At 36.9% G+C, this 11,899-nt stretch overlaps 1 protein-coding gene across 1 annotated transcript in view; it reads right to left on the bottom strand.

Annotated features, from left to right (window-relative positions):
- Positions 1–11,899, bottom strand: part of LOC113400639 (grpE protein homolog, mitochondrial) — a 275,541-nt gene that overhangs the window by 66,395 nt on the left and 197,247 nt on the right. The window lies entirely within an intron of this gene.

Raw genomic sequence — 11,899 nt, 5'->3', positions numbered from 1 at the left:
ACTTAAATTATAAAAACTCTAACCTAACCTCACCGAAATATCATAAGCTACCGAAAATTTTGACGTTTTATTTTGAGTTATATCACCGTTTACAATAATTCGGAAGTTCACAATCTCGCGAGATAGATTACAATCTAACGTTATTTACAATTCTAAGGTCTTAATTTAACTTCCAAATTTCCCATAATAACGTTACTGACATTCAAACCGCTGTAGTCGCGAATCCATAATGAATTTCATAGTTCCAAGCTCTCGACCAATGGTATGGCGTCATTTCAAGGTCAAAGTAGTTAGTCTTGTGGGAACAGACTATATATAACTAAGTTTGACTATTCAATAAGTAGAAAACATTGGCCTGTAATTAAACTTAATATATCACGTGAATTGCACCGTATTGTATCTGTCTTAAGGTTCAAAATTGCGCACACATAATCATTGACATATTTCATTAAATTCGTAAATCATAATGTAGGCCTTGGATCTTGAGTATTGTGCAAGCGTGTCGGGATAGGTACCACTCAGTCGTAAATTGTACCACCTAACAGCAAGTTGTGAGTGGGCCAGTGTAACTACGGGCACAAGGGACATAACATGTCAGTAATAATGGTGTCCACGGACGGTGGTGACCACTTACCACTAACAGTCGGCCTACATATATGAAATAATAATAATAATAAATAATGTTACGTGATGTATTGTATTTTAGCCAATCACAGCTCTAGCCCGCAAATGAACCAATGGAAAATTGTTATTTTCTTCCAATTTTAAACTTTTTTTTTTTCATTATGTTGCGATATGTTCTCCGTTGTATATAATGCTTATATTGTGGATAGTTATATAAAGTTCTATGTATTTAATTGTTTAAGTATAAATAAAATTCACTAAAACTGGTATTCGTTTTATTTCTAACATTACGTGGGCACGGTGACCAGTTAATGAATTATGGGGGATGTTTTGGTAACTAGCACCCGGTATATAAATAAGGCATATTACTCAATACTAGATTATATTCATGATAAAAAGTGTGGACTTAGCATTGGGTGATTTCTATATGGGACTAATTTATTTAGAAGGTCTTCGGTTAAGTCAATGCAGCAGGCGTCAGCATAATCCAATATTGGAAAAAGGAAAGCATTGGCTAAGCTGATCTTAGCCTTGATGGGCAGTAGGTTTTTCCATCGCCTTAAAAAACCAATGATGGCATACATCTTACGGCTCATTTCTGCAACTCGAGGTAACCAGGAGAAGGAAGTATCCAGAAGTAGTCCAAGATTTTTAACATTGTCTCGTAGCGGTAATATGTGGCCCTGGAACATGATTGGAGATAGATTTTTGTCCTTAACCCTCGACAGAAGCTTAGGACTGCAAAAAACGGCTACTTGCGACTTCCTCGGATTCACTCGGAGACCGTAAGATTTATTTTTTTCAACATTTGATATACAAAGTTACATCTGTTAAATACAATTAAAATATTTTTAGGAAACAGAAGTGATTTACTATAAAGAAAAATAATTAAATATCAGCTACGAATAATTTAATGTTAACTAAATAAGTTAACAATCCATTTCTCTCCAATCAAAGAAATAATCATTAGCAACTCATAAGTAAATTATTAAATGTTAGAAACGAATTAATTTGACACAACCGAATCGTGTGAACCCTCCGACGACCGACGAGCACATGCTATACGACATTTTTTTTTTTTTTCGAATTTTCGAATGTATAGCCGCTGTTGGCCAGAGTGGCCTCTACAGCGTCACCGGGCGGGTGGGCGAGTCGCAGAAGACTCAGCCGGATGTTGAGAGCCCACTGAAGGGCTCAGAGTACGCGCGTCCTAAGGGCGTCTCCTGTGAGGCCGGACCTCGGCTTAGGACGCCGTCGACGTCTGAGGACAATGTGTGCTCTGAGACCCGTCATGCGCCTAGGCGCGGACGGTTAATAATGAACGAGGGAGCTCGACTCCGCCGGCGGGGTCGGTGTGTGTTAAATGTGGTTCCTAATGGGGTAGCATTCGCCGATGTGATTGCATCGGCGGGGGCATTTAGAACGTCCTTAGGACGTCTATGTGTCGGACTAGAACTCTCCGACATTCGTTTGACGTTCCATTTTATAGGCACGTCACTGGTGTTGCTACTTTTTTAATCCTATTTCCTAACAATATAATATATTCTACTTGGACATTAATAAGTATTAGCTCCACGCTTTTTGTCATCGTATGAGTGATCGTTTGTAAGTATATCTAAGAATCTATATTACGTCTTAAGTACTTCAAATCGCAACCTTTGCCTTCACCGCATATTAAGAAACAAAGTCCTCAGTTGAGTTTGTCTGCACTCAAAAACAACCAAACAGATTTTCATCTGAACATCATCATGAACTGAGTCGATGAGGAAGCTTTAATCGTGAAAAATCGTGTAGAAATACATTAAAAACCTTCTAAAAATAGATAGTTTAGTATTCTCTTTTATTAAACGTACGATTATAACTAATTTATAAGATTTTCGTGAAGGACGATATGGTTAGAAAGAATGTTACTTGTGAGATAACGACCGACAGAGAAGTATGGAAGAAGAAGACACGCTGCGCCGAACCCGAGTAAAATTGGGATAAGGGCAGGAGGATGATGATGATTTCATCTATTTGTTAAGTCGCACAAAAAACTTGGTTGTTTTTTTTGCAACAAAATAACAAATGTCTCAACGGGCCAGTTAGAATGGATGATTTCCATTTTACCCCGCATTAAATAAATATATCTTACAAAATCTACCTGCGACCGCTCCTGTACCTACAGCAGATTATTTGTTTCGACAGTTTTAATGCTTTCAGATATAAATTTAATGTGATCATAGTTAAAATACGTGCCTAGCAACGAAATCGTTGGCCGAGAATCTGGCCTGTTCCTTATTAGAACTTTGGCTCCAATGCACCAGGAAAATGAAACCGGTCAAGTACGAGTCGGACTCGCGCACGAAGCGCTCAGTATCATTGACTAGGTAAACAACAGTAAATATTAAATATAAATAAATAAATAAATATTAAATATTGGACAACATCACATACATTACTCTGATCCCAATGTAAGTAGCTAAAGCACTCGTGTTATGGAAAATCAGAAGTAACGACGGTACCACAAACATCCAGACCCAAGACAACATAGAAAACTAATGAACTTTTTCTACATCGGCTCGGCCGGGAATCGAACCCGGGACCTCGGAGTGGCGTACCCATGAAAACCGGTGTACACACTACCCGACCACGGAGGTCGTCAAAACAGTAGGTACACACATTTATTGATATCCAGCAAAAAGGGCAAAAAAACGCTTGTATGAGAGCCCCCGTCAGTATTAATTTTTTTTTTTGTATTAAATATTTCAAGTGACATGAGATACAGGAGGAGGACTTCTCCCTTCAGCAATACGTAGCCTATTTATTGGGAAAGGCTGTAGGCTAAACACCATCGTGTTACGATCAATAGGAGCGGAGTATTAATGAGAAATATTGCAAAAACGGGAGAAAATTATACATTTTTAGAAAAATCGTTGCGCTATGTAAACTGTTAGTTTCGAAAAAATCACGTATGATAGAATCTGTGATAACCGAACGAAGTCTGGACAAGAAACTAGTATAATAATAAAGACAGCAAATTAAATAGAAATCTTACTAATATTTAAATGCGTATGTTTTAATGGATTGATTTTTGTAACTCAATTAGAAAACGATAGCACGGCTGAACTAATCTGAATGTAATTTGTTACAGAGATAGATCATAGTCTGGAATAGCACATAGGTTAATTTTAAACCCCATAGCTACACCCCTCTCTTCAAACGGTTTTATCAATACTATTTTGATGTTTGTCGTGTTTCCGTTTAATCATAGGTCATATATTTTTATGCTTACTTCGGACAGAAAGGGGAAGTAAGGAACTTAAACAGAAGTCTTCTGATAAATATTCGACTATCCCTGATACGTTCAGTTTCAAGGATAATAGTACAAAAAGGTTAAAAATTAATAACCTTTCTCATTGTTATAGCCGTTGTTTATTGCCGCTGTCTAGACTAATCAACATCGAAGCCTTGTTGCGTAGTAATTAAAACTCGTAATCCAATAAATTTATGGAAAAAAAAAACATTCAGTAACAAGCTTATATACCTATGTTTATAAAAATTTTGTGTCTACACTGTCGGCCCTTTAAGAGTTCTTTCGTATGGAACCAATCATGCGTATAAGTTACGTCAGGTCTTTCCATAAAATGTAACAAGAGAACTGAACCAATGGTAACCGTACTAGAGGAAGTATTTCTAATTCAAACACAAAATATATTATTTACCAGACTATATCTGGTCATCTTCCGGATGTCACTGAATTTAAAGTAAGCCTTTAATTATATTCCAAGGCCTTCTCTCTGTTTGATGAGAAGAAAAGAGCTTTTTCCACCACGCTGCTCCAAAACAGTTATTGGATACACGTGTGGCAGAAAATTTTGCAATTTGACACCACACAAAGTTTCCTTACGATGTTATCCGTCACCGATCACGAGATGAATGATAAACATAAATGTTAATGATGAAAATTCAGTGGTGCTGGTTTTGAAACCGCAATCATCGGTTAAGATGCATGCATTCTAACCACTGGATCATCTCGGATCTGAATTTATAAGTGATTAATTTGCGTTTATAAAAGGACGTATTGCATCTAAGGGAACTCTTTAAAGCGTAAAGTATTCCAAGCCAGTTTTTTTATATGCAGGCGGACGGGGTATTGGGCCAACTGATGGTAAGTGGTCACCACCCAGGGCCGGACCGTAAGTTTAGGGGGCCCTGGGCTACCTAAGAACCTAAGAAATTTCTGAACGTAGACTTGAATTAAATGAATTGAATGGGTTTGATTAATTGCAGGACTCGCAGCGCTGCAAACCATACGAAATGTTTAATTTAATAAAGTTATGGATTCTTTCGCATTATCGTCTATTTTTGACTTTGACTTAACTTAGCTGGACCCCCTTGAATCCACGGGGCACTGGTCTGAAGCCCAAAAACCCATATGGTAGATCCGGCCCCGTCACCACCCATACTCAATGGCGCCGTAAGAAATATTAACCATTCCTTACATTCGTAACGCACCACGAACCTTGGGAACTAAGATGTTATGTCCCTTGTCTGTAGCTACACTGACTCACTCACCCCTCAAACCGCAATACAACAACTATGTATTGCTGTTTGGTGGTACAGTGCGCGACAAGTCAGTGGTACCTACCCATACAGATTTGCACAAAACCCTAGATCCCAGCCCTATTTCACATGCTTTATGAAATTAATGAAATATGTCAATGATTATGTGTACGCAATTTTGAACCTTAACACAAATACAATACGGTGCAATTCACGTGATATATTAAGTTTAATTACAGGCCAATGTTTTCTACTTATTGAATAGTTAAACTTAGTTATATATAGTCTGTTCCCACAAGACAAAAAAACCGCTTTGACCTTGAAATGACGCGATACGATTGGTCGAAAGTAAACGGGAGTTTGAAGAATGATGGTAAAAGTTCGAATCCCAAAGTTTTATGGACATTTACCATTCATAATAAATCTTAAGTTTTACAGGAAAATCTTAAGATTTACCGTAATTCGAGCTTTTACATTAACGTATACATATAATAAAATTAGAGTGTCTGTTCACACGGTATATAAATAATAATAATAATAAATATTGGACAACATCACATACATCACTCTGATCCCAATGTAAGTAGCTAAAGCACTTGTGTTATGGACATCAGAAGTAACGACGGCACCACAAACACCCAGACCCAAGACAACATAGAAAACCAATGAAGTTTTTCTACATCGACTCGGCCGGGAATCGAACCCGGGACCTTGGAGTGGCGTACCCATGAAAACCGGTGCACACACTACTCGACCACGGAGGTCGTCAATATAGCAAAATAATCATTTTTACAATTTTTGTCTATCTGTTTGTTCCGGCTAATCTCAGGACCGGCTGGACCGATTTTAACGAGAATTTCACTGCCAGATGGCTAATGAAATAAGGAGTAACTTAGGCTACTTTTATTTTAGAATTACGTACATATAAAATTTCAGTTTAATTCAAACGCGCACGAAGTCACGGCCACAGCTAGTGTACAATATAACTGAGCTATTAGCAAATTACATGGAATATGTAAAATCTGAGGTTTATTAATCTGTATTTCTTTTTCAAATCGCCTTATTGGTATTTACTAAAGAATATTAGATTATGTAGTCTTCAATTTAAAAATGGAACTCGTTTTAGTACCTAGGTACTTATTAGTGTCCAAGCTGCAACGGCATACAAATTAAACATTAAAGGCTAAATAAATATCGTACAAACCGAATTGTTAGCATGGCAATAAAAAAAAGTATTCGCTGTGATTTATATTTATTAACAGTTTATGTGTTAAATAAATTAAGTTCAATCGTTACAAACAACGGATGCGAAAGAAATCACAACACCACAATATCCATAACTTTAACTCATCGAAAACTCAACACTGAACAATATTAAACGTATTCATAAATAAATAATGAAAACAATTTATATTTCGCGTTAATCGCCATGAATTTCGTGTTGTCTTCCAAAAAGCTTCTCATAAATCCAACGAATACATTTTTATGGCGCCAATAAATTGGTACAAAATGGCCGCCACACGTCAGCTGTCAGATGCAGCGCGCGAAAATGTTCGCTATATTTCGAGTCGGACATTTTGGGTAAATAGTGCGAAATATTAAAGGCTGTGCTACACGACGTGACTTATGACGGAGACTCTGTATAAAGACTTGTATTTGAGTATTTGTTACTCCTAATTACTACTCCTAAACGGCTGAATCGGTATTGATGTATTTTGTGTGGTTTTCTGGATGGTTTAGATTAGATCTAGTAGGTGGCGCTGTGATTGGATTCCGGAAGCACATACTTACCGATGTAAAGCGTCATCCAGAGTCGGATTTGGGGGCGGACATGGGGCCTCCTGCCTAGGAGGGCAACTTCCAGATGAGAAATCTTTACTAATATTATAAATGCGAAAGTTCCTCTGTCTGTAACCTCTTCAGGTTTAAACTGCTGAACCGATTTAGATGAAACTTTGTACGGAGATAGTTTGCAAACAGGGGAAGGACCTAGACTACTATTTTATTTTTTATATATAACAAGATCTCTACGACGAATTACATCGACATCGATACTTTATGAAAAAAATACTGTCCTCAGGGGCGGCGCTAACGTTGAATTCGGCCCTGGCCTCACAACACTAGTCTATACTAGTGCGAAAAGGCATTATACTAAAGTAACTCTGTCTGTTGCTCTTTCACGGCCAAAACACTGAAACGAAATCGATTGAAATTTGTTATGAAAAAAGCTTGAACTCACTAATACTACTTTTAATGGCTAAGACCTGACGATCTTAAGACTTGAAGACTCCTCAAATGCAAAGCCGCGGGCGATAACTATATCATTAGTTCTATGTAAATTGACGGAAACACGGTAATTATCGTTGATGTCGAAGATGAGCCGAGATGGCCCAGTGGTTAGAACGCGTGCATCTTAACCGATGATTTCGGGTTCAAACCCAGTGCTTAATTTGTGTTTATAATTCATCTCGTGCTCGGCGGTGAAGGAAAACATCGTGAGGAAACCTGCATGTGTCTAATTTCAACGAAATTCTGCCACATGCGTATTCCACCAACCCGCATTGGAGCAGCGTGGTGGAATATGCTCCATACCTTCTCCTCAACGGGAGAGGAGGCCTTAGCCCAGCAGTGGGAAATTTACAGGCTGATTATGTTTATGTTATGATGTCGAAGAAAATCATCTCGACTGAGAGATCAAATGTTGTACGCTGAGTAATCCTTAATCTTACAAAAGTTTTATAAAAATTAATCTCGACAACTATTTTTATATATTAGACACACACACACAATATTTTTGAAGTGATAACTTCTTATGGAAGCGTAAACCGTTTCGTTACGTAACGCGTTACGGCGCCCGTCTGGCTTCCCCTTCTCTTACGCACACGACGGTAGGCAGGCGATAATTATACTAATAATACATATTCAAGAATTGTAACTAAGAATTAACATTTTATAACCAATAAAAGGTTTTATTAATAAATAACTTTTCCTTAAATTGTCATATAATTCAAGTAATAACCGAAGCTTTTCTCGAGTTAAACAATTTTAATATTAAATAGTTCAACTGAGATTACTTTGAGTTATCACTTCTGTCGTCCCGTGACGCAAATTTAATTTTTTATTGAGATCGTTGTGAGCACTTTGTAGAAATAGTACATATATGTAACCTGGTTAACTGTTAAATTGCGACGAACCGCTACAATCATTACCAAAACAAAAAATTACACTATAAATCTGAGGGAAGCGACAATAGAGGCTCGGGGTACGTACCTTTATGGTAAATATGGTACTGAATGAAACCCCACATAACACCTTATTAAGGTACAGGATGAAATCTCTTTCTTCGAATATTTAAAGAAAAGTCTCTACAAATAATGTCGGAAGTCGTGGACCTGTCATCTTGATGCCAAGCAGTTTATATCATCGCGATATATATTCAGAAATTTGAATAATGCTTCGTGCATACGTCATTGACGGATCGTGGGAAATATTCGGAACGAACCACGCCTAGAATGCTTAAAACGATAATACTGTTGGAGCCCTTGGTGGTTAGAGGGGATTCCAACCCAGACGAGTATTGTTTCGTAAGTTTCGTGTGAATCATTTCTGTTTATAATTCATGGTCTAGGAAAACATCGTTAGAACTCGAAAGGGAAGATCTGCTGATGTTCAGTAATAAAATAAAATTTAAAACGCCAAAATGTATTAAAGTATAATGTAAAAAAGGCACAGGAACTCTGAGCCCGTGGATGTTGTTAAATTAAATGAAAAAATTAAAAAAAAAAACATCATAAGAAAGTATGAGTCAAATGAAAATCTCTCATACCTGGTTGATCTGGTATACATGTACCAACTCGCATTGGAGCAGCTTAGAGGAATATCCATCATGCTTTAAAAGGAGAGCATGTTTTAGCCCAGTACTGGGATATTTATAGGCCGCTACTTTTTAATTTGCTATCCGTAAGCAAAACGAATCGTAACCGGTTATAAATTATCCAGAGTAGAAACTGTAAAAATAATTATATACTTTAATCGTAATGTTACAATATTTCATAAAATATAAAGATACCACCGGCTGGAAGTGTATTCTAACAAGAACCGGCATTTATTTTATTTTATAGGTAGACGGAAGAGCAAATGGGCCATCTGGAGGTTTGCGGTCACCGCCGCCCATAGACAATTGTGCTGTAAGAAAAAATAATAATTCCTTATATCACCAATGCACCACTAACCTTTAAAATATCCCTGCGTTTTAAATCTGTAATATCTTCGAAAATATTCATTTAAATTACATGCTTTTAAGGGCCATATTGATGTGCTTATATTAAATGCAAAATGTATTTAAGGTACTTAATTGGATAAGCATTAATGCTATGTTGCTTAAAATCGCTTCGGAAATAAGCCATTATTTCTCGTAAATGGTAAAGCATAAAAAATGGTTATTGTGGGTTATCCCTAACAGATAGAACTTTTTTGAAGACCTGTATAAGGAGTACAATACTGTAGTACATTATTTTGATATATCTCGTAGAGTTCAGCCAGCGTTTGCAATGTAAGCGCAAAAAATGTGTTTATTTACGACATCACTTCAGTAACCTCTAAAATTATCAGTGTTTCTCTGTAATATTGTGCATGTATTATACATATAAACCTTCCTCTTGAATCAATGTATCTATTGAAAAAAAACCGCATCAAAATCCGTTGTGTAATTTTAAAGATCTAAGCATACATAGAGACAGACAGCGGTAAGCGACTTTGTTTTATACTATGTAGTGATTGGTGGTTATCATAGAAAACGAACAGGGACGAATTGATGTGTGTGGTGACCACTGGTGTCAACAGCGTGGGGCGAGTTAATATGTATGATAACTGCCTTCTGCAGCCACACCTCCAACGAGATCCCAGATAAGTATTCTATACATATGTAATACTAAATACAATTACAACTAACATTACTTTGTATTTTTAAATATTGAAAAAGAGTAACTATCGAGTTTCTTGCCAATTCTCCTCGGTAGAATCTACATTCCGAACCGGCGGTAGCTTCACTTAAACAGTTTGTTAAATGATTCTAAAGTGCTTGTAAAAGCCTACTTGAATAAAGTATATTTTGATTTTGATGGATAGCCCAGTGGTTAGAACGCGTGTGTTAGATCTTTTATAGAGACTCAATACATTATGTCAGGATATTTTAAGATAATTTCTATTTCTTTATTAATTTATTATATTTTAAGGTTTTAAGACAATAAAAGATTATATATGAAACACAAATATTTATTTAGCCATTATAATAGCTGTAGTAAACGTAGTATTGTATCAATTAATATTTACATTAACACCGATTACCTTAATGCTAACTTTGTATCTTGATAATTGCAAAAAAACAATTTATATCATCATCAATAATTTAACAAGCAATAACAATTATACTATATCACAAAATTATATCGTACCTTAAATGTTAGCACCTTGCTGCTCCAAGAAGAGTAAAGTGTAAAGTAAAGTGTTCTGTACCGAGCTTCCATCACTTATATGAGCCTCACTACAAATCACGTGACTCACAATATTGAACAGAAAAGTCAAAGTACCCTCTTATTAATATCAATGTTATCACGTGCATCTTAACGGATGATTTCGGGTTCAAAGTCCAGGCAAGCACCACTGAATTTTCACGTGCTTAATTTGTGTTTATAATTCATTTCGTGCTCGGCGGTGAAGGAAAACATCGTGAGGAAACCTGCATGTGTCTAATTTCAACTAAATTCTGCCACATGTTTATTCCACCAACCCCCATTGGAGCAGCGAGAGGAGGCCTTGGCCCAGCAGTGGGAAATTTACAAGATGTTAATGTAATGTTCATTAATTTTGAGTGACGTCACGAAAATAGTCGTGAAGTCGATTTGGCACTGCTACAAGCAGAATCACTCGCCACACCATGGACACCGACATCAACGGTCTGAGCCGAGATACAATCTCATAAGATACACCCTCAGGACGAACATCAATCGAAGTCCGAGAGGGCTCAAACTCCAAGTCTGAGTACTTGACCCCACGCCCGGTGACACTAAAGACCAGTAGGGCCAACATAAAACAGACCCAAAATCTGCAGCTCTGTAGCGGCGTCGGCTGTCGCGTGACCGGTGCGCCTGCACTTAGTGCAAGTGTTTTTACATAAAGTAATTAAATGAATTGTGCTTTGTAATTATAGTTTCAGCGTAATCTATTGAAGATAATAAAACAGTTGTATATATGGGCAGTATTTAACTAACATGACTGTATTTTTAGATGTTGAAAAAGAGTAACTACTGAGATTCTTGCCGGTTCTCCTCGGTAGAATCTACATTCCGAACCGGTGGTAGCTTTACTTTAAATAGTTTGTTAAATGACGATTCAAAAGTGCTTGTAAAAGCCGACTTGAATAAAGTATATTTTGATTTGATATGTTGTTAACTTTATTTAAATCCTTGTTCCGTGCGGTATGTACCTTAAGTGAGCCTATCATTTGCATAAGTTTGAAACTATCATTGATATTTATATATATATAAACGCTAAAAGTTTTTTGTGGTCGTAATCTACGAAAAGGAAACTAATTTTGTCATTTAAATTAAATATATATGTGTGGCGGAGACTTATTTTGATTTTGATTTGGCCACGGGTGTATCCAACAGTTATTGGAGCGTTTTGGAATATGCTTTAAATCTCCTCCATACGGTAGGAAATGTACTCGCCG

The sequence above is a fragment of the Vanessa tameamea genome, chromosome 29 (assembly GCF_037043105.1).
Source record: "Vanessa tameamea isolate UH-Manoa-2023 chromosome 29, ilVanTame1 primary haplotype, whole genome shotgun sequence".
Taxonomy (NCBI): Eukaryota; Metazoa; Arthropoda; class Insecta; order Lepidoptera; family Nymphalidae; genus Vanessa; species Vanessa tameamea.
Note: the sequence above shows the minus strand (reverse complement) of the source record. Positions and strands in the feature narration are given on the sequence as shown.